We start from the raw sequence: 25,251 nt of genomic DNA on the forward strand, positions 1-25,251 counted from the left end.
GGGGGGGGCGCCGCCGCTATATTTTGAATAAATATCTGCATAATTTCTCCCGGTGCTGCAATGATTGGTTATGGTGAAGCAGCACTGAAACATGCAAAAGAAGAGAAGAAGAAAACTGAAAATGCAGCCACTCGGTGTGCAGAGGACATCTCTTGGTTCTCTGCAGAAGCCAAGAGAATCTCCTCCCTGAAGCAGCAGGCTGAAGATTATATGAAGACGAGTAAGAAAGGGATTCAGTCAACTGAACTAGAACTAAAGGAGTTGGCTGAACGGCAGGCAAAAATAGGGACTTTGCAGGAAACACGGAGGAAATGTGAGCGCTTCCTAAAATCGTTGATTGGTCAAGTTGATGCAGTTGAAGTTTCATCCAGAGATGTTTTATTTTATAAAGGTCTTCAAAATGCACTTGAAGGTATTCTCTAACATGTTCTCCCATTAACTGAGCCCCTCAAAAGGGAGGAAAACCAGGCAGTCATGATTGTCTTCTCCAGTGCTGAAATTAGAAGACTCATTGAGGAGTTCAAATCTGCTAGGGAAAAACTTCATGTCCTTGAACAGAAGCAAAGCACTATAACTTTTATAGATAACAATCTTTCTGTCAGCATGAAGAAAATTTGACTTTTAACCAGCTATTTTCATGGCTAATGCACATTTATGATCTGTGAGAACACATGTGCACATCCTGAGACGGGAGAGGGCAGGCTTCACAGTTGTGGGATCTATTTTTTATTTTATTATTTTTATTTATTTAATTGTTGCATTTATATACCGCCTTTCGTTAAAAACAACCCCAAGGCGGTTTGTTTTTACTAGAACTTGAGATCCATCAAACTGAACCAGATACAAAATAATGGCTGGAGGGCTGGTCCAGATGCCAAGCGATGGCCCAGGATGTAGAAATACCTACAACTGTACGACACCTCATGAGCCTGCATATACAAGAACAAATCTGCATCTGAGTAATTACAAATCAGGAATTTTAACAAAAAACCCTCCAGACTGGCCAGCAGACCACACAAAGTTCTGGTCAAAAGCAAGCAATTCATAGTCATATCTTACAGGTGAAGAATGCTGGCTGATATCTCAACGAAGGAAGCATCTGCTTGAGGGACTGCAGGGATGCAACGGGAGCCCACACATAACCCCCAAATCCCCTGTGGGAATCCTGTTGTGTAAGAATGCTTAGAGTTCACTACTGAGCATGGGGGGAGCACTACAAAAATGCTCCGTAAGGCCAGAAATAGGTCACTGACTCTCAGCAATGTGTATCCTACACATTGTATATCACAATGTGTATCCTACACATATTATAGAGCACTTCAACATTCCCCATGTACAACAGTGCACATGCAGGGGATTTAGAGGAGGGATTTGTGCAAGGGCTCCTGTCACACACACACACACACACACACACACACACACACACACACACACACACACACACGGCAGTCTGAAGTGCATGTGCTTCCTTGGTCAGGATGTTGGCCACTAAGGCTCAAAGTTTAGTCTTTTTTACGTGCACTATTGCTTGCTATTAAACTTTTGAGAGTCAATTAACCAGAAATCTACCAGCAAATCCTGATCTACCTTCTCTACCTACCCTTGCTGTGCAACATTGGAAGTGCTATGGAGGAAGGGTAAAATACAGTTTAATAGAGAAACCCTTCTTGAGCTAAAATCTCCTCTATCATTACCACCATCCTCATCCTCCTCCAGAGTGAGGCAGAAATTATCTTCTTATCCATGCATTGGATAATCAACACATTGATGCTGCATTTTAATATTTTGCTGTAAGCCATCACCATGAATCACATGTGAATTGCAACACATAAAAGCTTTAAAATAAAGAATAAATTCGCTTTCGTGGAGATTGTTTCAGCTCATTGCTAATAAGCACAGACATTCAGGACAGATAATGGGAAGATGCTACTGTGGTGACCATCCTCCCCACCCCCAATAAGATCAACAGGAAGTGAACCCCTGTCCTTCACTGACAGGCTGGTGACCTCCAGGCTGACCAATCAATCCACCAGGTGGGTGGGACATGAGGGCTGCTGCTGGGAATGCTGGTATGAAGAAGGGCGAAGTGGAACAGGAGAGTGCGGAGGGTGACACTTCCCAGATGGTGACTCTGCAGATCCTTGAAAGACAGGATTATAGGAGGCTTGAACACATCAAGATTTTTGGTGAGTTTTCAAGGGGAAACGAAACCCAGGCTTTGGGGGCTTCAGAATCTAGCGTAGAAAAAAGTATGTTTAGTCAGACTTTGCGTTAGGAATCTTATTTCTTTTTTGTGTGCTTTGCATTCCCAAATATTTATTCTTTTTATTGGATCGCCAGTTGAGTGGGGGTGGGGGAGGATATATCTGAATAGAGACAGTTAGTGGCAGCACAGAGGTGTAAATGTGTGAGTGATTATACCTGTGGCGGTTATCCAGGAGTGGATCGTGCTGGAGAAATGTGTGGTGGCAGCTCTGTGTATGGATGGAATTCACCCCATCTCAAGGCTTGATACCTGCTGGACACTTCCAAAAGTGCATTTTTCTTGAGGAGCTTTTAGGTCCCCCTTTTGCGTTTTGAAGCACATCAGACCAGTTCTTGATTTGCTCGTGTCAGCACCACCTAAGGACCAGATGGGGAATAACTGTCATTTTTTTTGTAATATGTATGTATGAATTATTAATACTTTAATATAAACTTGTTCAAAGACCCCAGGGCAGTGAACAACGTTAAAACCAAACAATGGTAAAATTACACTTACAACTTCCTCAAAATAAAGCAGACACACCTGCAACCACTAAAAGGAGAGCCAGGGCAACTCATTGGCCAAATGCCTGGGTAATAAGGGCAGTCTAATAGGAAGTAAAGGAGTGACATCCCAAGCTCTTGCAGAGGGGTGCGGCTCCGTTTCCCAATTCTTGTGCTCATGAGTCAGCCATTCCCAAAGAACAAATATTTGACCCTATAAGTGGGACTAGATCCAGGTAGGTGTCCCTCAGAAAGCAAAGGCCTCATCTCTTCTTCTTTCTTTTTATAATATTGTTTTTTAAAAGATATAAACAAAGAGAAAGAAGAAAAGAAGAAACAAGAAACAGAATACTCAAACCCAGCAATTACAAAGATTCTCAATATAGTCTATATACATCAACCTTAATTCCTTCAGCCAACATATCCTCCCACTCCTCGTACTCTACACATTATTGAGTACAGAACTGAAACAACAATATTCTTGCTGTCTGCATTAATTTCCTCTACAAAGAAAAGCCATATCTCGGATGGGGTACCAATTCCTGAGATATATTATATTGAAAAAATGGTTCCTACACTTGAAAGAAAAAATCCTCAGATTTATTTTTAATATACAGTTATTTTGGCCATTGATGCATATTCCCAAAGTTTGAGATGACAGTCATCTAAAGTCGGAATCAAATTTGTTTTCCAACAGGAAGCATTAAGGATCCTTGCTGCTGTTATCATATATAAAGAAAGTTCAGCATATTTTGCAGGAATATCCTGTTTAGTAAAATTTAACACGAAAATTTCCAGGAGAAAAGGGAAGTTTATATGCAAAATTTGCTGCATCTTGGAATGTATTGTTTTCCAAAATTTTTGAGCTTTTTTACATGTCCACCACATATGATAGAAAGTGCCTGTCTGCTCCATACATTTCCAACAATCTCCAGGGTAGTTATTGTCCATCTTTGAAATCATTGCTGGAGTAATATACCAACGCAGGTATATTTTATACCAATTTTCCCTTAAAGTACTATTCACTGTAAATTTTATATTCACCTTCCATTGAAATTCCCACTGTTGCATCTCTATTGTTCTGTTTAAGTTCTGCATCCATTTTACCATACAATCCTTCAGATTCTGAGTCATACTTCAATAGAAGTTTATATATAAGGCTTAGCATGTGTTCTGAGTTTTATTAAAATTTCCATTTCTGTCAAATATCTTAATTTCCCACCTTACTTCTGTACTTCTTCCTGAATTATGCTGTTAATCTGTAAATATGGTAACCAGGAAGGAGTTTCTTTCCACTCTTGACTTAAACATTGAAAGGATTTCATTTTTTATCTTCCTGCCATAAGACTCTGCAAATCGTATACTCTCCATTGCAGAGGCGTATCTAGGGGAAATAGTGCCTAAGGCAAGCACTGAAATTGCGCCCCCCATCCAAACATCTGACACCCATCTTTCAGATAACTTTACCATAATATCAGCTGAAAAATACAAGTCAAGCTTGTTAATCTTTTAATATTTCAAAAATTATTCACCAGTGGATGAAGCCAGACCAAAAAATGCTGGAAAACTACAAATTTCAGTATGCTGGGGCTCATGAAATACCCCAAGACTATGTGGAGGTGTACTTGGAAAACTAAACAGAAGTGCCTGTCTAATTCTCTACTATGCATTGTAGCATCACTATTACATAAATTTTAAAAATAAATGGAGAATTTGACTTTTCCCAGATACTCTGAAAATAATTAAAGGATACGCAGAGTAAACTGTGTCACTGCTTGGAATATATTCTAGCATTTCAGAAAGACAGTTAAAATGAGAGAAAGAGAGCAAGAAACTCCTAGTGGGCCTTAATACTAAGGATTTCACACTGATTCGAAGACAAACTCACCATTAATAGCCATATTATAAAGACATCACATTTAACTCACTCATCATAAGAAGCAAAGTAAGAGCAAATAAATACAATCCTAGCTCATAAACTTCAGCTCAGTATTCACAAGCCCTGATTCTCTGTACATAGTGCCAAACTGAATATGTCTACAGTGACTTATATTAATATTTTTTTTTAAAAAAAATACCTGTAGCCCCTTCGGGGGCTTCCTTAAGTCTGTGTGAGGGGGGGTCATTTTGTTTGTTTTCGGCAGCCATTTTTTAAAAAAATTAATTTTAAAAAATGGTGCCCCCTTCAAGTGGCACCTGGGGTACATGCCCTGCCTGCCCTACCCTAGATACACCCCTGCTCCTTTGATCAAATTGTTTTGTATGCAGTTCTCCATGAACATATGTATTCAATATTGAAGCTACCGGCAACAATGTTGGACTTATCCATTTTTTGTACTGATCCCATACCTCATTAAGCTGTTCCTAATGGGATTTTTAATTTCTACATTCATTTTCTTTGTATCTGTCTATATCTTTATATCTGTTTTTAATTTGATGGGGATTTTTCTGCAGAGAGCTCCCTTGAGACCCTGTAGCTGCTCAAGGTGGAGGAGGTGGGGTGCTGGCAAGCAGTCGATGGGTTGTTTTCTCTCCATGGAGAAAAGTGGGGGGGGGAGGGAGGACAAGGTGGCGGTGGTGGGAGGAAGAGGAGGCAGAGGCGGCACTAGATGGCCAGGGTCTCTACAAAATGATAGCGTATCCCATGAAGACATCTGGGAAAGCTTCAGGTTTCAGCGGTTTCTCTAAACCCAAGAATACTTGCTCTCTCCTCCACTACCAAGAAACTAAGAAGGCTTTCCTCCTAACCCTGAGTTGCAGCTGGCAGTGGGGGAAAGGGAAATGTGTTATGTCACATTAATGAGTCATTTGGAGCAAATGTTCTGTAAGCATATTTTGAAGTCAGCCTGTAATGTGGCCTGGATATAAAATTTATTTCTTTCACTAATTTGTAGACCGCCCCAAACATCCGTCTCTGGGCGGAACATAAAACAAATTAGAAATGAGAACCTTAAAACAATTTAAATACACAGTCAATTTTAAAAGCTTAGGAGAAAAAAATGAGTCTTTAGGGACTTTTAAAAAGTTGTCAGAGATGGAGAGGCTCTTATTTCAGCAGGGAAAGCATTCCAGAGTTCCAGGGTAAAAACAGAAGGCCCGTCCCTGCATAACCACCAGATGAGCTGATAGCAATTGCAGATGAATACAGAGATTAATATGGGGTAGAGGAACTGACAATAGACCTGACTTTCATTGGGAAGGAGGTGGGTTCTTTCCAGTTCTGCAATTTCAAGTGTGGGCTACTCATCTCTGTTTTTGCTATAACCCATCTGATTTCTTGCTTTTGGAAGAACTGAGGCAACACAGGTTATACCCTCAAGGATCATCTCACCAGACCCCACTCCACATACACCTTAGACAAGTCAGAACACAATTACCTTTCCAGAATACAACACAGCTTGAGGTGCAGCAATCCGGGTTTTTTCAGGGTCCAATAATAAAGACCACATCTCAAAGGATAAGAAGCTACAAGTAATGGACTTCAAGTGGGGGCAGCAGAAAGGTCAAATGGAGTCCAGTGGAGAAAGCAGGTGTCCCATCTGAATGAAGCAGAGAAAACAGGAGAATAAGGAATTCTGTCTTTGGGAAAATAGTCTCTGCTTATCATTATTTAGACTTTAAACTGCTGGGGGCAGGAACCTTTTGGTTATACTAAAGTGTAATATGCAATATCTATTGACCAAGTATTAATAAATTATTTTATTTTTAATTAATAATGTATTATTATTGGGCCCCTCCCCCCCATCCGCCCCCACAACTACCAGCACAATGCTACCCAAGGACAATCTTGCTCTGAGGGGAAAAAAGACAGACACAGCCTATCAAGATGACCTCATTTAACAGTGCAACAGGAAAAGACCTAGTTATTGTGTTGCTCTTCTTTGATACTTTGTTGTGCAGGTTTTGGCTAAAGCTTATGGTCCAATGGTTTTATGAAAACCGCATGGGGAGGTTCACCTGAAGTGTGATCTATACTTGCCAAAGATGTAGTAAATGCAAAAAAAACCAAAAAAAAACCCTCCCCCCACCTCTCCAAATTCTGTACCCTAGGGACCTAACTGCTGTACTCAAGCTCAATGTGGACGAGTACAAGGACCCCAAAGTACACAGGGAGTCCTGCCCTGGCCCATCACTCACTTCCCCCACTCCTGGCGCTGCTCATGGCTACAGCAGCATTCATCTGAAGAGGCAAATGCTGTCATCGTGGGGGCAGGCATTTCTGTGTTGGGATTACCCCAGCTTCTTGATCATAGAGATGCCTGGCATAACAGTTACAGCATTTGCCTCTTCAGATGAAAGCTGCTGTTTACTGTGAGCAGCCGGCAGTGGAGGTGGCAGGAAGAGGCGAGTGATGGCCTGGAGTGGGACTTCCAGTGCGCTTTGGGATGCTTGTACTTGGATACAGTGTCCTTTTAGATAACGACCAATAGGGCTATAGCTTGCATGTAGTGGTGTGCATGGAACCGCATGTGGTTCCATGCCGGCAGCAGGGCGGGGGGGGCTCTTTATACTAAAGTGTAACATGCAATATCTGGGTGCGACGTATGCGCGTGGGCCGGGCGCACATGCAGATGTTACTTCCGGCCAAGAATGGGGGAAGGGGCGGCAGGGAGATACACTGCCACCCCAAATGCTTTCCAAAAAAATGAGAGCAGGTGGCAGGGGGGAAGAGTGGCGGGGGGAAGAGTGGCGGGGGGAAGTGCACCCTCCCCTCCCCTTAAAGAGCCACCCCCTGCCCCGGTGTCGAACCTTCGAACGGCACCACAGTCGAATCGGTTTGTAGGGGTGTGCACGGTCCGGAGTCCCGCCCGGTCCGGCACGGGGGGACTGTTACTTTAAGCAGGGGGGTGGTAGTACTTACCCCCCTCTGCCGCTCTTCCCCCTCCGGCACTGGTCCTTTGAAAAATCTTCTTGGGGCAGCAGAGTTCCTCCCTGCCGCCCCTGCCCCCGTCGTTGTTCCTTAAGGCTTAAAAGAGACTAGAGCTAGCGGCGCACACACTCGTCTCTGACGCTGCCGCGCGCCATGCAGGGCGCATGCGCGCCGCTAGCTCTAGTCACTTTTAACCCTTAAGAAACTACGATGGGGGCAGGGGCGGCAGGGAGGAACTCTGCCACACCAAGAAGATTTTTCAAAGGACCAGTGCTGGAGGGGGAAGAGCGGCGGGGGGGGGTTAAGTACTACCACCCCCCCGCTTAAAGTAATAGTCCCCCCCCATCTGAAGCTCCGGACCACTGGACTTCTGAACCAGTCCGGAGAGCTTTCCCACGGCACCGGACCAAAACCATGCACACTACTATCGGTTCGGAGGCCTCTACAATGGCCTCCGGACTGGTTTGTGTACATCTCTAATTGCATGCAAAATGAGACACACATTTCTGCATGGACATGTTCAAGGTGTTGAACTTGAACCTGAATCTGAGTTTTTGAAAAACAGGGCTGTTTGGGCTAAGAGTGCTAAAAGAAAGGGTAAGTACCAAATGAAAGACAACAGAGATGCATGGACAGAATAATAGCAATAGCAATAGCAATAGCACTTACATTTATATACCGCTCTATAGCCGGAGCTCTCTAAGCGGTTTACAATGATTTAGCATATTGCCCCCAACATTCTGGGTACTCATTTTACCGACCTCGGAAGGATGGAATAACCTGATTGAAAGCTATGGAGGAGAGACAGGAATGCAATTCAGGGCACAGATGTTCTGCAAGAGGATGCCATGGTGTTTCCAAATGTATTCCCACAAATATAAGGTCTAGAAATTTGGTTTTTAAAATATGCAGCAGGCCTGGAGTGAGGGACGCCAAGACAAAGAACAGGAGGAGGAGGAGTCAGGACTAGGAAGGGGCATTGGAGAAGCAAGGATTCGAGATTGCTGCAGGGAACGCAAGCCAGGTTGTTGATGTTTTAAGAGAATGAGGGGAAAGCTGAAGGCAAGGGAGATTGCAAATTGGGACCACGGAGGTGCCAGCTCACACACTGCAGCAGCTGCCATGTTGGGGTGAGTGTATACTGCAGTCACCATTAGGAAGGTAACCCCAGCCGTAGGTTTCCCCATCTCTCTGACCCCCCAACCCTTGGCCAGTTCATGAAAAGCACAGGCCAGTTTGGGTTAAGAGGGATTCGAGCTAGACACCGGATCCTATCACAAATGCTGGGACAGCCAGCCAATATCCTGTTGCCACAAGGACACGGATATTAATTATGTGAAACTCTTTCCTTATTTATAAGAGTTTCCTAAGACATCTCAATGAACAAAAAGAGATACAAACACAACTCGGCACACAAAGTTTTTTCACCTGTGACAATCAGCAAGAGGATTTGCTTTACAGAAACCCCATGATGGTTTCTCTACTATAGGACCACAATCTGCCGTTTTCTGACCACCCATTTAGCCATTTTAGGCCAATTTAGTAACAAATTACTATAGCAGGTATGTGGGCAAGTGTGTCTACCAAACATTTGGACAGGCTAGCAGGCTTTTGTGGATGTATTTGCAAGAGTGGGTAGAGGGACAAACTCCCCATCAAACAGATGCCCAGAAGGTATCTGGATCTGAACCAGAACTGAACTCAAATGTTCAATGATCTGACGCCCTGTTCTTCGGAATAATACATTCCAGCCCCAATATGTACACTGTGAGTAACTGGCATTTTGGAAGGGGGGGGCGGTATAGAAATCGAATTGATCATCATCATCATCATCATCCTGGTGGATGAAATAGCTAAATTATATTTCTATATAGACTTCAATTGAGTCTACTCCTACAAATATTTATATACCACTTTTCAACAAAAGTTTTTAAAGCGGTTTACATAGAGAAATAAAAATAGATAAATATGGCTCCCTGTCCCCAAAGGGCTCACAGTCTAAAAAGAAATATAAGACAGACACCAGCAACAGACACTGGAGGGATGCTGTGCTGGGGCTGGAGAGGGCCAGTTGCTCTCCCCCTGCTAAATAAAGAGAATCACCACTTTTAAAAGGTGCCTCTTTGAGTAGTTAGCAGGGGATAATATCGAGGTTTACAAACCCTCCCTGGGACTCCATGGAGGATTATCAGGAGACCCTCAATAAGGCGGCCAGTGATTGCAGATAAGCTTCCCTGTAAGGAAGTTTGCCCATCACCACCTATCTTCAGTGCACAGCCAGTTGGGTGTGTTTCATGGGGCATTATCAGTTCATACAAAGCAACAGTGAGGTCCAGTAGATCCAGTTAGGCTCCAACATGAACCAATTGTGCCCCTTAGCACAGGGCTTTTTCCAACCTTGGAGCCCCAGATGTTATACTACAGCACCCATCATCCACAGTCACAACAGCCTTGATCTGAATTATGTATATTCTTAAACTGCATACTCAGGATCACTATTAGTTCTACATTAATTATTTTGAGATTCTAAATATTTATGTCCCACCACTCTTCCGCCATAGAATACAAGGTGATGAACACAGAATTCCTAGGTGGTCTCCCATGCAGGTACTGACCAGACCCAGCCTTGCTGAGCTCCAGCAAGGTTGCTACATTATGTGTCTTCAGAACATTGCCCTAGGACTACATGCTTTTGTGCTATAAGTTTGACCATGGACCGCAGGGTTTCTCGTTTTCGTTCTGTTCTTCAAACAGGAGACCTCACAGGACTGACCGTAGGCTACTTCTTGTTTAGAAGAACTTAACATACTATCACATTGGGTCTATATCATGTAACAAATTGTCTCATCCCATCATCACAGGCAGACCCAGACAGGAACTCTTTGGTACAGCTCAGCTCATGAACTGAGTCAGCTAAATTATACAGCCTTAATACAGCGGGAAATGAGTTAAGGCTAAATTATACCACCTTTGTACAGTAGGAAGCATGTTGCAGTGCTACCAAGAGCATCCCGGTAAGCTCTGCTTCCACACTGATGCTTCTTAAGGACACACCCCTACTCTCCACAGCTAGAGGGCTTATCCCTAGCGTCTCTGTGGAGAGCGGAGGGGTGTGTGCAGTTCAAGAGTGCGTTGTCATGTGGCTCATATTAGCACTGCAACTGTGTACCTTGTTATACAATATCTGAAGAGGGCTAGAGAGAGAGAGAGAGAATAAGGATCTCCAACAATGGATTCTTGGCATCCTCATCAAACTACAATTCCCAAGATTCTCTGGGGAAACCCATGACAGCTGAAGAGGAATAAAACGGATACACACTTTTGCACAGATATGCCCAGAGGACTTCTAGGTCCAGGACTGCAGGGCCTTTAAAGACACATGGGGTGGCGGAGAAGGGAATCCCCTCTCACTTTAACAGCAATGTGTTGGGGAAAGCCTCACTGGGCAATTTTTTCCTCCTATGGAACTGTTAAAAGCACAGGATTCCACACAGCTCTAGTGATAGCATGTTCATTGTCACAGGGTTCTTTAGAGACGCAACTCACAGGCATATACACCACTGCACGTGCAAACACAGACCGTTAAAAACCAACACCCTCTCCAGGTTAACCAAGCAGAAATTCTGAGCTTATGTCAGTCAACACACCGACAGCCACAACATAAATAAAGCTACCTATACAGACACACAGCTGACAGAATACACAAGACAAAGATTATTCACCATAACCACAGACCCAAAGTGGCAAGAAGAAATTACAAAGAGAAAGCAAGTCCTTTTGCATTCAACCACAGCAAAGGAAAAATATTCCAAATTCCTAGGAGGAGGCAGGATCCAATTCATACAGAGACAGAATAGCGTCTACACACATTCACAGCATACAGATCATCACCTACACAAATATGTAGTCCTGCTTACAGACAGCCACAAAAACTTGCAGTAGGGATACAAAGGTTTCCCCAGCCCGCTTTGCAAGCACAGATTCATAAAGTCCCCCGCATAGCTTTTAAATGCACAGTAGCCTTGCCAGCGGCAGCAGCAACAACAAAAAGTGACAACCCTACCTACTGGCTCCAACTGCTAGAAATCAGCTGCCAGAAAAATCAGCAGCCACCTCCCACTTCGAATCTGCTTAATAATCTCTGAGCTCCATCCAGACTGTCAGGACGTGTACGATCCTTTGAGGAAAGAGTACTGCTTGTGAATCCAACAAGCCTCAATGCAGCCTTCATACCCTCCCCTAGCTCGCCAGCTGCCCGTCGCTTCACCTTCCTAATTAGCGACAGCCATTCAAGAGCGAGGATGGAGAGGGATGCCATCCAGCTCCCTGGAGAGCAGAGCAAGGAGCGCCCCCACCCGGGGCCCGGGCCCTCCGATGTAGACACTGCTCAGGACGGAGGACTGTAAAGCATGCTGGGAATCTGCTTCGCTGCCCAAATTTCTCGCCTCTCCTCCTATTGGCTGCGTGCGTAAGCCTTTCTAATGGTCAACCTGAGAAAGGTGGGAGGAGTTAGCGTCTTCCCCCGCATTTTCTCGCAGCAAAGCAGAGGATAGAAATTGTAGCTGCTGTGTGAACGGGAGGAAATGATATTCCCAGACAGCACGGATCTGAAGTGTGCTTATGCGGAAATAAGTCCTGTTGTGTTGGCTGGTGTTACTCGCAGGTGTTACTTTGCAAAGAATGACAGCATGATTATACAGCTCAAACTCATATTTACTGAGATGTAAATCTCACTTGAGTTCAACAGGATTCCCCAAGGAAGCATGTATAAGACTGCTGCAGCCTTACTGAATAGGTGATGTTCTGATGCTGTTTTACTTGCTGGTCAGTATATATGAGCATCTTTCATGGTTGTAAGGTGCTTCTCATATATGCTCCAGAGTGCTGCTAGAATAGAATAGACCAAAGGTCGTGTGGTGGACACTTAACTGGATTATCAGGATCAATCTGACCCTTGCAAGTGTTTTAAGGAGTGTGGGGAGAGGAGATAAGGTTGACTAGCGGCCTTCTTCTTCTCCTCACACACCCCTTGCAAATCTTACAAGAGAATGCTGGCAACCTTCCTTCTGGCTCCCTCCCCGTGCCATGTTCTTCATCACAGGTATACTGCCTTTGAACATGAAGGCTCTACAATTACTCCTACTATTTATATACCACTTTTCAACAAAAAGTTTCCAGAAAAAGAATAAGGAGAAGATGGTTCCCTATCCCCAAAGGGCAAAAAGAAACACAAGAGAGACACCAGTAAGAGCCACTGGAAAGATCCTGCGCTGGGGTTGAGTCGGGCCAGTTGTTCTCTCCCCCTGCAAAATATAAAGAGAATAATCACTTTTTGAAAGGTGCCTCTTTGCCCAGTTAGCAGGGCAGGTATAACTAGGAAAGGATAATGATTAAGAGCAATTGATAGACAAATTCAGGTAGGGTGAGACTAACATATTTTTCTGAAGCCATATTGGCCAGTGACCACCACTACATCTTGTGGTAGCAAATTCCCAGTGATATGTCTGACCCACCACATGATTAGGGACATGAGCATGCATGCCCCCTTCCCCCTTCCTGCGCACTGTTCTACTTTCCATAATTGTATGAGGTTCCGATTACATGATGTGGGAGTCCCCCCGCCCCACGACACAATTATGACAAATAGAATGACATGCCAGGAGGGGAGCAGGGCCTGCACCCTCATGTCCCTAATCACTTGGTGGGCAGGGCCAGTTGGACATATCATCCAGTGTTCAGACCTAAGTTAATTGTGTTCTGTGAATAAGGCTTTTTTTGTTGGTCTTTTCTGAATCAGATGCACATCAGTTTCATTGGGTGATCTAAAGTTCTAGTATTTTCGGCAAGGGGAAATGTTTTTCCCCACCCACATTCTCCACACCATGCATAGCTTTTATAAAACATCTTTCGTTTCCCCCACCTCCATAGTAAGCTATCTCTTTAAAACAAAACACAAGCACCAAATGTTCTAGTCTTCTCTGGTGGGGAAGGGGCTCACACCCCTTAAGGCAAGGGTTCTCAAACCTCGGTCCTCAGATGCCGTTCAAGTACAGCTTCTAGCATCCCCAACCACAATGGCCACTGGGGCTGCGGAAGGTGAGAGTTGTGGCTGTAGTAACCACTTTGTTTTGATTGATTGATTAAGTGTGGTCAAGTCGGTGTCGACTCTTAAGGACCCACGTTATGGGCTGACAACTTGGTTAGCTGCCCCATAACAGATGCTTTTCTATATGGCTCACAATAAAACCATAGAATAAAACATACAATTACAATACACAAAAAACCAAAATTGCAATAAAATACAAAATAGGACACCAACACATTTTAAAAACTTTTTAAACGTTTGTGTTAAAAGGCCAGAGTGAAGAGAAAGGTCTTCACCTGGCATCTAATAGAACAAAGTGATGATGCCTGGGGAGGTGGGCTCACCTGGGGAGGCTATTGCATTAACAGGGTGCCACCATTGGAAAGGCCCTCTCCCTTGAAGCCACCCGCCACTGTTCCCTCTAAGGTGCCTGTATGTGCTCATGCACCAACTTCCAAGCTGCTGCACAGCAGTTTCTGAAGGGTGCCCAGTCCCTGCCGCACCCAACACTGCCACCCAACTCCCCAGCACCCCATTTCCCTTCTCCCGGCCGGGAAGCATTGCCACACTTTCCCCCTCTCCCCAGCTGGGTCACTGCCGTGCCGCTCCCACCCCTGCCAGCCAGGCCACCTCCTCCTCCCTCTTCCTCCTCCTCCCTCTTCCTCCTCCTCCTCCAGTTTCAGCTGCAGATCTCACAAGATCTGCATAGAGAGCTGCCAGAGGAGGATGGGAAGCGAAGGCTCACCGCCCCCTTGAGAGCCCAGACAGAGACCAGAGCTGAGGGTGGGGGTGGGGGGAGGAGGACAGGAGGCAGTGTCACTCCCCCCCACCCAGGGGAGAGGTTAAAAAACTTTCCACTACACTACGTGCAGTGCAATAGTGATTTTAATATTCTTATACCACCCAAAATCTACGTCTCTGGGTGGTTTACATCAAAACAACAACAACAGAAAAGTTAAAACATTAGTTAAAAAAAATAACAGAGAAATTAAAACATTGGTTAAAATAAATGACAGCAAAAAGTTGAAACATCACAACAATTTAAAACCGCAAAACAATATTTTAAAACAATGTTAAAACAGTATTTGATTAAAAGCCCAGATGAACAGATGTGTTTTTAAAGATTTTTTAAAAGTTATCAGAAATGGGTAGGCTCTTATTTCAGCAGGGAGCGTGTTCCATAGCTTCAGGGCAGCAGTGAAGAAGGCCTGTCCCTGAGTAGCCACCAGACGAGTCAGTGGCAACTGCAGACGGACCTCTCCTGATGATCTCAATGGGCAGTGGGGTTCATGACGAAGAAGGCGTTCTCTTAAATACCCAGGGCCCAAGCTTTTTCGGGCTTTATAGGTTATAAGCAGCACCTTGTATTTTGCCCGGAAACTTATCCGCAGCCAGTGTAGCTCCTTCAATACGGGAGCAATATGGTCTCTCCAAGATGATCCAGAGACCAACCTGGCTGCCACATTCTGAACCAGCTGTAGTACAAAGGCGGCCCCAGATAGAGCACATTGCAGTAATCCAGTCTGGAGGTTACCAGCAGATGTACCACTGTTCTGAGATAGTTTATTTCAAGGAATGGACACAGCTGGCGTATCAGCCAAAGCTGATAGAAAGCACTTCTGGCCACTGCCTCAACCTGGGACACCAGAGAGGCTTGGATCTCACCCCCAGACTGCGTACCTGTTCTTTCCGTGGAAGTGTGACCCCATCCAGAACAGGCAGATCAAACTCATCTCCTGGGTTTTTACCCCGCACAATGAGTAGCTCCGTCTTAACCACTGCTGCCCAGGACAAAACTCTTTCCGTGCGGGCCACTTCCAGTATTACACTGACCAGGGCGGCAAGAGGATATATACAGCTGCCCCATGCCAGTGGTTTTTAAAGCAGCACCAGAGGGGGAAGTGTGGTGGGGGAGGTAAGCTCCCCCCAACCTCCCAGGTATTCATGGAACCCGTTCTGTGCACACCCCTACCTGGTACGTTAGTGGGAGTTCAACCCATCTAAAACATGCTGACTATCATTCACTTGGATGGATGAACCATCAACCACCAATATTTGGTCTAGACTGAATTTCAGCTTGCTCACCCTCATCCAGTCCATTACCACCTCCAAGCAATGATCAGGGGCGGAGCCACCATTGAGCGAACGGGTTCAAAGAACCTGGGCTGCCACCAATCAGGGGCCGTGTCTGGCGCCCCAGCCACATGGCCCCTGACACTGATGTCAGGTGCAGAGGGTGTGGCTTCACTCACAAACGGGGCCGGGTTCCCCATTTGGGAGCATATTCCAGCCAGTGCCATATTCACAGCTTGGCCAGGAATGCTGCAGCTCCTGGCCACACTGCAAAGGCAGCGCCGGCCGGTATTTGCTTTCAGACGGGGAACGTGGCCATGTTTGTCATGGCGGGGGGGGGGCACCGGTGGGAGGAATATGGGCCGCCAGCTGACGTCTTCCACCACTGGCACTGATTCAGCAATAGCCTAACAACAAGAGCATGCACCCAAGCAGCCCCACCTGGGTTTGCACAGCCATACCTGGGTAGAGCTGGTCTTGTGGAGCCTCAGAATCTGACCCAATCCCAATGCTGCCCTGCTGGGTAGCCTGAATTCTTTTTGTGGGAGATGGCAATGGTAAACTCCTGTATTCTACCCAAGAAAACCACACGGCTTTGTGGTCACCAGGAGTCGACACTGACTCGACGGCACAACTTTACCTTCAATACTGAGGTAGGAGGGTGTGAGCATGCCCTTCTATTCCAGCTGTGCGCAGAGCATGCACACAGCCGGGTGGCAAGAGTGCTCAGCAGTGGTGGAATCCCCCAATGCACTCTGCTCCTGGCAGGGTGCATTGTGAGATGCTGGAAGATTTCCTCCTCGGGCTCCTGGCTGCTGCTAGCCGCAGTGTCGATTGTGTGTCAGGTAGACAGAGCAACAGAGTATAGAAGGGCAGGGAAATTGTTTTGTGGGGAAGTAGGCAGGAGCCTGCCTCTCCACCTGCTCTCCCCAGCACAGTCATGAGAATGACCTCAACATCTAAGGACCCAAGCTAGAAAACCCTGGCTGAAGGACTTTAGCTGCCAGGGCATTTTCCACATAGGGCTTTTCGCTCTCGTCTCCTCCAGAATGGAGCAGGCGCATTCACATATTGGCCAAGTTTACCCTGAAGTCCCTGTGAGCTATCAGGGAGCACTTCACACACAAGTCAGGTTTTTCTTTGCACGTTAAGAGTGTGGCCCGATTTCGAGGGCGGAGCCACCATTGAGCTGGGCTGTGCGGCCCTGTTTAGGAGCTAAACCATGCCTCCATGTCTGATGTCAGACATGGGGGGGGGGCATGGCTAAACACTCCCTGCATCTGACATCAGACACAGGGGGTGGGGCTAGGGGGGCTGTGCCACTGGTCTCCTTCTGCCCCTGCCTGATTTTATATCCGGGTTTCAAAAAAAATCCCACTTTTTGCATTGGATTTTAGGGACAACTTTGAACGCACAGTAAAGCCTGCTATGTGAAAAACGCCCTGCTGTACCTGCCAAACCTCTTCTTTATACCACTTTTAAAGGTACGGCAGCCTGGCTCTCCCTTGCAACTGGTTGCTTCATTGGATACCAATCAGGGGCATATCTAGGGTAGGGCAGGTAGGGCATGTGCCCTGGGCGCCACTTGAAGGGGGGTGCAAATTCTTTAAAAAAAATTTTTTTTTAAGGCCACCAAAAACAAAATGGCCACTGCACATGCTCAAATGGCCCCTGTGAGGCCCTAGGACATGCCAGGCCTCGCAGAGGCTGTTTGAGCATGCATGGTGGCCATTTTGTTTTTAGTGGCCATTAAAAAAACCGAATTATTTTTAAAAATGGCCACTGCACATGCTCAAATGGTCTCAGCGAGGCCCTAGAGGCCAACAGTGGGAGGGGTAACCTTTGCAGACCCCCCCACAGCCTATAGGAGGCACCCCGAAGGTGCTACAGGTAAAAAAAAATAATTTAATCTAATCTAAGTCACTGTACACATATTCAGTTTGGCACTATGTACAGAGAATCAGGGCTTGTGAATACTGAGCTGAAGCTAATGAGCTAGGATTGTATTTATTTGCTCTTACTTTGCTTCTTATGATGAGTGAGTTAAATGTGGTGTCTTAAAAATATGGTTATTAATGGTGAGTTTGTCTTTGAATCAGTGTGAAATCCTTAGTATTAAGGCCCACTGGGAGTTTCTTGCTCTCTTTCTCTCATTTTAACTGTCTTTCTGAAATACTAGAATATATTCCAAGCAGTGACACAGTTTACTCTGCATATCCTTTAATTATTTTCAGAGTATCTGGGAAAAGTCACATATTCCAATTATTTTTAAAACTTATGTAATAGTGATGCTAGTAGATGCACAGTAGAGAATTAGACAGGCACTTCTGTTTAGTTTTCCAAGTACACCTCCACATAGTATTTGGGTATTTCAGGAGCCCCAGCATACTGAAATTTGTAGTTTTTCAGCATTTTTTGGTCTGGCTACATCCACTGCTAAATAGTTTTTGAAATTTTAAAAGATTAATGAGCTTGACTTATATTTTTCAGCTGATATTATGGTAAAGTTATCTGAAAGATGGGTATCAGATGTTTGGACAGGGGGCGCAATTTCAGTGCTTGCCCTAGGCGCTATTTTCCCTAGATACGCCTCTGATACCAATTGATTCTGCTTACAGAACATTTTCCTGCCATGCCTTCTAAATAATGCTGGCTCTCAAAATGGCTGCCGTTCACTCAGTCTTCCAATTAAACTGAAAAAAGCTCAATGCTGAGGCCGTCTGAAGCATTAAAATAAGCATGCATTCTATTAAGTTCCCTTGGTTAAATAGTCACGTACTCTGTAAAATTCCATTACAGTGATCTTTGTTTGAAATGATGGCCAGCCAAACAATGGGAGAAATGTGCAACAACAACAAAAGTAGTTGTCTGATTGGCTTCTTAGGAAGAGTAGTTCGTGGCATCACTTAGCAACCAAGACCCAAGCTCCCTGTGTTTTATTTTGCTTTCTTTTGTCTACAAGGTTGCACCTTTCTCCCCTGAGGCTGTTGTTCTTTCATTTCTTCTAGGACTTGTTCCTCTTGATCTCCCATTTCCTTTGTCCCAGATCTGGGCGGCACCAGCTGTGCCTCCTATGCTGATATTGCTTTAACATTGCTCCAGGGGAATATATATTTTAATGGAGGAGCATCTCTAAGCTGGGAGAGAATCAAGGGAAATATCAAGATTCCAGATCTGAACCCCACTTCTGTGGCTTTCAGTTTGCCTCTGTACAGGATGGATTGTGACCTCACAGCACAGATATCTCTTCCTGCCATGGTACTTGGGTTCCAGGGCTCACATTATGTTCAAATCCACAGTGAAAATATGTGTGTGTTGGGATTTCTCCCCCACACTACTTGTGTTCTTCTAGGCAGTTATTTGCGACGCAAGGGCTGGAAACCTGTCATATCTGGAAGAAAGAGAAATGAGATGCTTGGAATTCTGATTGTTCCACTCAATGCTTCATTAGCACAATGTGACTCTTGCACTGTACGGTGGGATTTGTACTCTCTGCATGACACACAATGGTTACCATGGTTGCCGTGCACATATTCAAACCTTCCAAGGTTTTCAGGGGTGCAGTGGGGGGACTCACAGGGATGGAGCGCTGGTACTGGCTGTTGGGGTGGGCATGCCATGGGGAGAGCATCAGCGCTTCTGAATTTGCAACTACATCACTTAAGGTGTGTGTGTGTTTTAAGGGAACTGAGAGTTGAGTGAATGGATGCAAGGGAGAATGTGAATTACTTTGCAGAACTGAGGGGAAGACTGTAATCTGTAGTTCTAACATACATTAGCCACTAGATGTCCATCTAAGGCCTTTTTAGTTCAGACATTGCTTTGCAACAAGTACTCCCTTGTTGGAAACCCTCTTTCAGATTTCCTTTGACACTGGAGGGAAAGTTGAAAGCCAGGCTTGTGGACCTCCATGCCCTTGGCATCATTCCCACCACCACCATTCTTTTGACTTACTCTTCCTCCAGTCAGTCTTGCTGGCCTCATGTAACTGTTGTGTCTTAGTACATGGGGCCTCTGAGAAAAGATTAGACAGAGCGGCTTGATTCTTTCAAAAGCAAACCCACACTGTAGAGTTTTAATGGTTCTGGCCGTAAATACAGCCAGGCCGCCACTCTACAACCTTCATGGATAACTTCATGGAGGAGAGGTCTATCAATGGCTACTAGTTGGAGGGCTGAAGACCACCTCTAGCCTCAGGGGCAGGTTGTCTCTGAGTACCAGTTGCAGGGGAGTAACAGCAGGAGAGAGGGCATGCCCTCCACTCCTGCCTGTGGCTTCCAGCGGCATCTGGTGGGCCACTGTGCGAAACAGGATGTTGGACTAGATGGGCCTTGGGCCTGGTCCAGCAGGGCTGTTCTTATGTTCTTATTCCAGAGAGCCCTCTGTCCTCCTAGTCCAATAGGAAACCTGGAACAGACTGGCCTGCAGTCAGAATTGCCTGCCCAACTTACTGAAACCAATTCAGATTTCACTCTCCAGCTGCTGCCCTGAGCCCATTGGTGAAGCATCTGTTTTGTGTGGGTGACTCGTTCAAGCTAACTCTGCCACTGAGAGTACATTGTGCCACCCAAGATGGCTCTTTGGACACGGAGGATGAGAAAAGCGTGGGAGACCTTTTCTGCCACGGAACAGGTGTGTGTCTTCATTATGCATGCTAACGGTTATCCACTAAACTCTGCTTTCCCTCTCAGAGAAAGAAGATGTTTTTGTTGACAACCAGACCCACCCTAATCTGCTATGGTATGTTCAGACTTGAATGTGTTAACTTGTTTCTTTCAAAATGGACCTGAAACTGCTTGCGCAATGTCTGCAGAGGGTTGTAAAATTATTAACAGTGTGGAGAGAAGGATTTGTTTCCTTCCTGTCTCATAAGAAACTTGTGTGGTGTTGCGTGTAGAGTGTCAGACTGGGACTGGGGAGAACTAGGTTAAATCTCTGCTCAGCCATGAAATGCACTGGGTGACCTTGTCGCTCTTCCTCAGCTAACCTACCTCACAAGGTCATAGTGAGGATAAAATAAGTTAAGGCCACCATGTGGGCTGCCAGTAAAACTGGCTATAGTTTCAGGAGGGATCGGAGGAACATAGGAAGCTGCCATTATACTAAGTCAGACCACTGGCCTATCTAGCTCAGTTTTGTCTCCACTGACTGACATCTGGGCATTTTCCAAATTACACGCTACAATGGTGTCATTACTGTCTACTAAGTGTGCTTCTGTAGTGCCTGTGTTTCGACACTGCAGTCCCTGACCTGTCAGCAAGATGCTGTTCACACCTCCGATGCCTTCTTTCGGATTTTATCCTTCTGTTTTAGTCCCACAATGTTGCATGTGCGTCGCAGATAAATAGCTTGCTCTATCTATCTATCTATCTATCTATCTATCTATCTATCTATTCATTCGATTTCTATACCACCCTTCAAAAAATGGCTCAGGGCGGTTTACACAGAGAAAGAATAAATAAATAGATGGATCCCTGTCCCCAGAGGGCTCACAGTCTAAAAAGAAACAAAGGATAAGACACCAGCAACAGTCACTGGAGGTACTGTGCTGGGGGTTGGATAGGGCCAGTTACTCTCCGCCTGCTAAATAAAAGAGAATCACCACGTGAAAAGGTGCCTCTTTATTGCCAAGTTAGCAGGGATTCCAAGTTAGCAGGGGTTTTTCCTGTTGTAGCAGGGTTGTGCAAGCTACTTACGTTTTCAAAACGATCCTGCCAAGCCAAAGCATTTTACAGCTTAACAGCGTGTAATCGGGAAAGAGCCCAGCTCTCCAAGGTTATATACACACAGGACAGGAGACTTTCCCAGCCTTATCTGAAGATGCCAGGGAGGGATTGTTCCTGAACTTTCTGCATGCAAAGCAAATGCGCTACCACTGAGTTATGGCCCTATCCCCGACCCCAAGAACATCTTCACCTAACATGTCCTGATCATTAATGTACAAAATTCACTATGGCCACTTCCCTGCTTAGATGGCTTTTTTAAAGAAAGGTGTGGATAAATTTATGGACATGAAGGCATCTAATGGCAACTGGTCATGATGATGAAATAAAACCTCTATGGACGGAAGCCCTATTCAGACATTATGTTCAATGCACTTATCGGTGTACACATGTACAGATCTGAACACACATACAGTTATTCACACACACAGTGGTTCACTTTCTATCAATACCCTGCATTGGAGGGAGCCTGTACCCAGGTCCACTTTTAAAATGAACACTGGTTCATTCATTATCACAAAAGCATGTATGAGTGTACAGATGTGCATATTCAGCATGATATTTGTGCAAGGCCAGAGATAGTATGACTCTATGGCAGGTGCTGGGTGCAAACCAAAGGGGAAGGCGATCCTCCTTTTTGTGCATGCTCAGAGGAATCTGACTGGCTGGTGATGGGAGTGGGTCTCAAAGGAACTTGACTTGTTCCGTTATAGCAGTTCTTATTCATGAGCTCTGTGACCTGAAAGCAGCCGTAACACTACAGCATAGCAACACTTTTAAAAGGAGGCGGGAATGGATTTGTGAAAGAGAAGATTTTTAAAAGTCTCCCAGCATCCTAAGTGTACAATGTGTTTGATTTTTTAAAAAATGACTCCTTGTGAAGATTCCTGTTTCTTAATGGTAAGACGGTTGGTTAATGCATGTTGGGCAATATAAAGTTACAATCAAGCTTTTTTTTCTTTCTTTCTTTTTTTTGGCACAGTATTGTTGAGAAACAAAGCTTCATTTTAGCCCATCTAAACCCATCCATTTCATGCCTTATTCTTTCTTATCCAGTCTGTGTCTTAGACAGGAACAAAAGCAAGAGATGCATCAGGCTTGCCCATACAGGACTACCCACAAAAGTCTCAAAAGCTTGCATAACATCCTAATCTAGCTGTTCTAAAGCACTGCTATGATTTTCCCTCCTCATCCATCCTTCAGGGAACTCAGGATGACATACATGGTTCCTGTCTCCATCTTATCTTAACAGCAACCCTGTGAGGTAGAGTAGGCTGAGGGATAATAACTATTCAAGGTTGCTCATGTTTCTCTACTGAAAAGTGATTTCATCCTCAGTCTCCCAAGTACAACACTCTATTCACTGCACCACCCTATGCAAATTAATAGGCTTGCCACACTCTCCCTGCTATCATTTCTCATCAGCTGTACATTGAGTGATAAGATGCAAAAGAAGGCAAGGCTGCTGCACCTTTAATAGTTTTGTAAAAGGGAGGTTCAGCTTTCCTCATCCTTGCATGACAAGCTGCATCTGCCAAAATTCCCCTCTGTTGTGCAGTATATACACAACACACAGTATATTTGTGTGTGACTACCTTAGTAGCAGTGGTGGTCAGTCACCAATGCCTGTCCTTAGTGATTTTTAAACAAACAAACAAAAAACCCTAATGCTTACAGAATGATAAATATTTGTTATATATTAGTGTCCAAACGAGAGATATTAATGAGGATTTCTGTGGCTGCAGTGTTCCTTGTAAGAGAGATTCCCAGATGTTGCTGACTACAACTCCCAGTATTCCCAACTGCAGTGGCCTTGAGCTGGGGATTATGGGAGTTGTAGTCAACAACATAGACCACCTTAAGTGGTGCTGCAGGGAAATGCTTGACTAAAAAGCAGAAGTTTGCCAGTTCGAATCCCCTCTGGTACTATATCGGTCAGCAGCGATATAGGAAGATGCTGAAAGGCATCATCTCATACTGAGTAGGAGGAGGCAACGGTAAACCCCTCCTGTATTCTACCAAAGACAACCACAGGGGTCTGTGGGTGCCAGGAGTAAAAATGGACTTGACAGCACACTTTACCTTAGTTACTTATATTTCAGTCCTGGAATATTACAGGCGGGGCTAACAAACAGCTAGGAGCAAGAGCACTGAAAGCAGACTGCACTGCTTTATTCTTGTTAGGAATGTGTGATCTTCCATTTCAGGCATGAGTATTGTCTGAGCAGGTCATATAGTGAAAGAGGTTTGCCACCTTATTTTACCAGTTCCACTCCTTTGCCTTTAGGAACATAGGAAGCTGCTATATACTGAGGCAGACCATAGGTCCATCTAGTTCAGTATTGTCTACAGAGACTGGCAGCGGCTTCTCGAAGGTTGCAGGAAGGAATCTCTCTCAGCCCTATCTTGGAGAAGCCAGGGAGGGAACTTGGAACCTTCTGCTCTTCCCAGAGCGGCTTCATCCCCTGAAGTCTCCCATTCATATGCAACCAGGGCATAGCCTGCTTAGCTAAGGGGACAAGTCATGCTTGCTACCACAAGACCAGCTCTCCTCCTTAGACCATCTCTCCTCCTTGGCCTGTCTCACAAGAATGTAGCAGGTGACGCAACAGGAAAGGCTTCATCTGTTACATTTCTGCAAGTTGCCTTGCTGTTAAGGGGAAAGGAACAAGGGCAATTTAAGAAAGCTGGCAACCCTATAGTTGAGCCAGCATCCCTCTGCCCAAATTTAGCCCCTTAACATTTAGCCCAATAGATTTAATCCAATAGCACCAACCACCCTATAGTAGTAATTCATTTGATCCCAATGACCTCCAGACAGCATCCATAGCAACAGTCCTTTTCCAATAGAGCTGTGTTCACATATTTCTCCATCAAAGCATGCAGCCCTTGTTAAACTATTAACTCGTTCTGTCCTTGGATCCCTGCCATGCCTTTGGGCATGTGGACGGACAAGATTTTTCTCCTGCTTCCTCCATCGCAAAAGGATACTAGGCCACTGTAGGGCCCTTTAAGGATATGCTCCTGTCCTGCCCAAATACCAGATGCTAATGCATGCTTCTCAGGAATTTCTGCCTCATGACTTGACTTGTAACTCCTCACCACTGTGATTTCTTGTGTGCTTGAAACAGTAATGAGTCCAGGATTCTTGGGCTGGGATCAAGGGGGCTAGTGGATTAGCAGAGGAGTGGAGCTGGGAATCCAGGCATGAAATTCCTTCCTTCGTGATTGCTTGTCCCCAGTATGGTGCCATGTTCTGTAAAGCAGACTTCTTTGTGTACTTAAACTACTTTCCATAATTTGCCGGCTATTTTTAGAATTTTTAAAACAAAGGTCCATAATGAGTTTTTAGAAGCCTTTTAACTGATGCAGTTCAAGTTTTACGCAGTAGTGGTTTGATCAGAAGCTTTTGAGTAAAAATTCTGTAATATGAGGTAGTGATATGAAATATAGCAGTGCTTAGAATTTAAGACCTATGAGAGAGAGAGAGAGAGAGAGATTGTATTGATCTGCTGAATAGTAAACAAGAAGATATTGAGGCTCTTCTCAAGATCGGTGAGAAGAGCCTCTAGGGGGTTTGCGAGGAGAGCGAGCTAAGCCCACTCTCTTCGCAGGCGAGCAGACAGTCTGCTCTGGGTGGCCAAGCCGGCAGGGGCTGGGAGGATCAGGGGCCGCGCAGCCCCCGGAAGCTCCAGTATGCCCTGCACAAGTGCAAGTGCGCAGGGCATACTGGAGAGACCCCCGAGCTGGGA

At 45.2% G+C, this 25,251-nt stretch overlaps 1 long non-coding RNA gene across 1 annotated transcript in view; it reads right to left on the reverse strand.

The window, feature by feature from the left end:
• Positions 1–12,037, reverse strand: part of LOC128347181 (uncharacterized) — a 15,290-nt gene extending 3,253 nt beyond the window's left edge. The window contains exons 1-3 of the long non-coding RNA XR_008317424.1: positions 11,682–12,037; positions 6,126–6,287; positions 2,422–2,622 (exon numbers count right to left, since the gene is read on the reverse strand). This is a non-coding gene — a long non-coding RNA (uncharacterized LOC128347181). The remainder of the gene's footprint in view (positions 1–2,421; positions 2,623–6,125; positions 6,288–11,681) is intronic.
• Between the last annotated feature and the right edge of the window lie 13,214 nt (positions 12,038–25,251).

This window comes from Hemicordylus capensis, chromosome 2 (assembly GCF_027244095.1).
Source record: "Hemicordylus capensis ecotype Gifberg chromosome 2, rHemCap1.1.pri, whole genome shotgun sequence".
In the NCBI taxonomy this organism is placed as follows: domain Eukaryota; kingdom Metazoa; phylum Chordata; class Lepidosauria; order Squamata; family Cordylidae; genus Hemicordylus; species Hemicordylus capensis.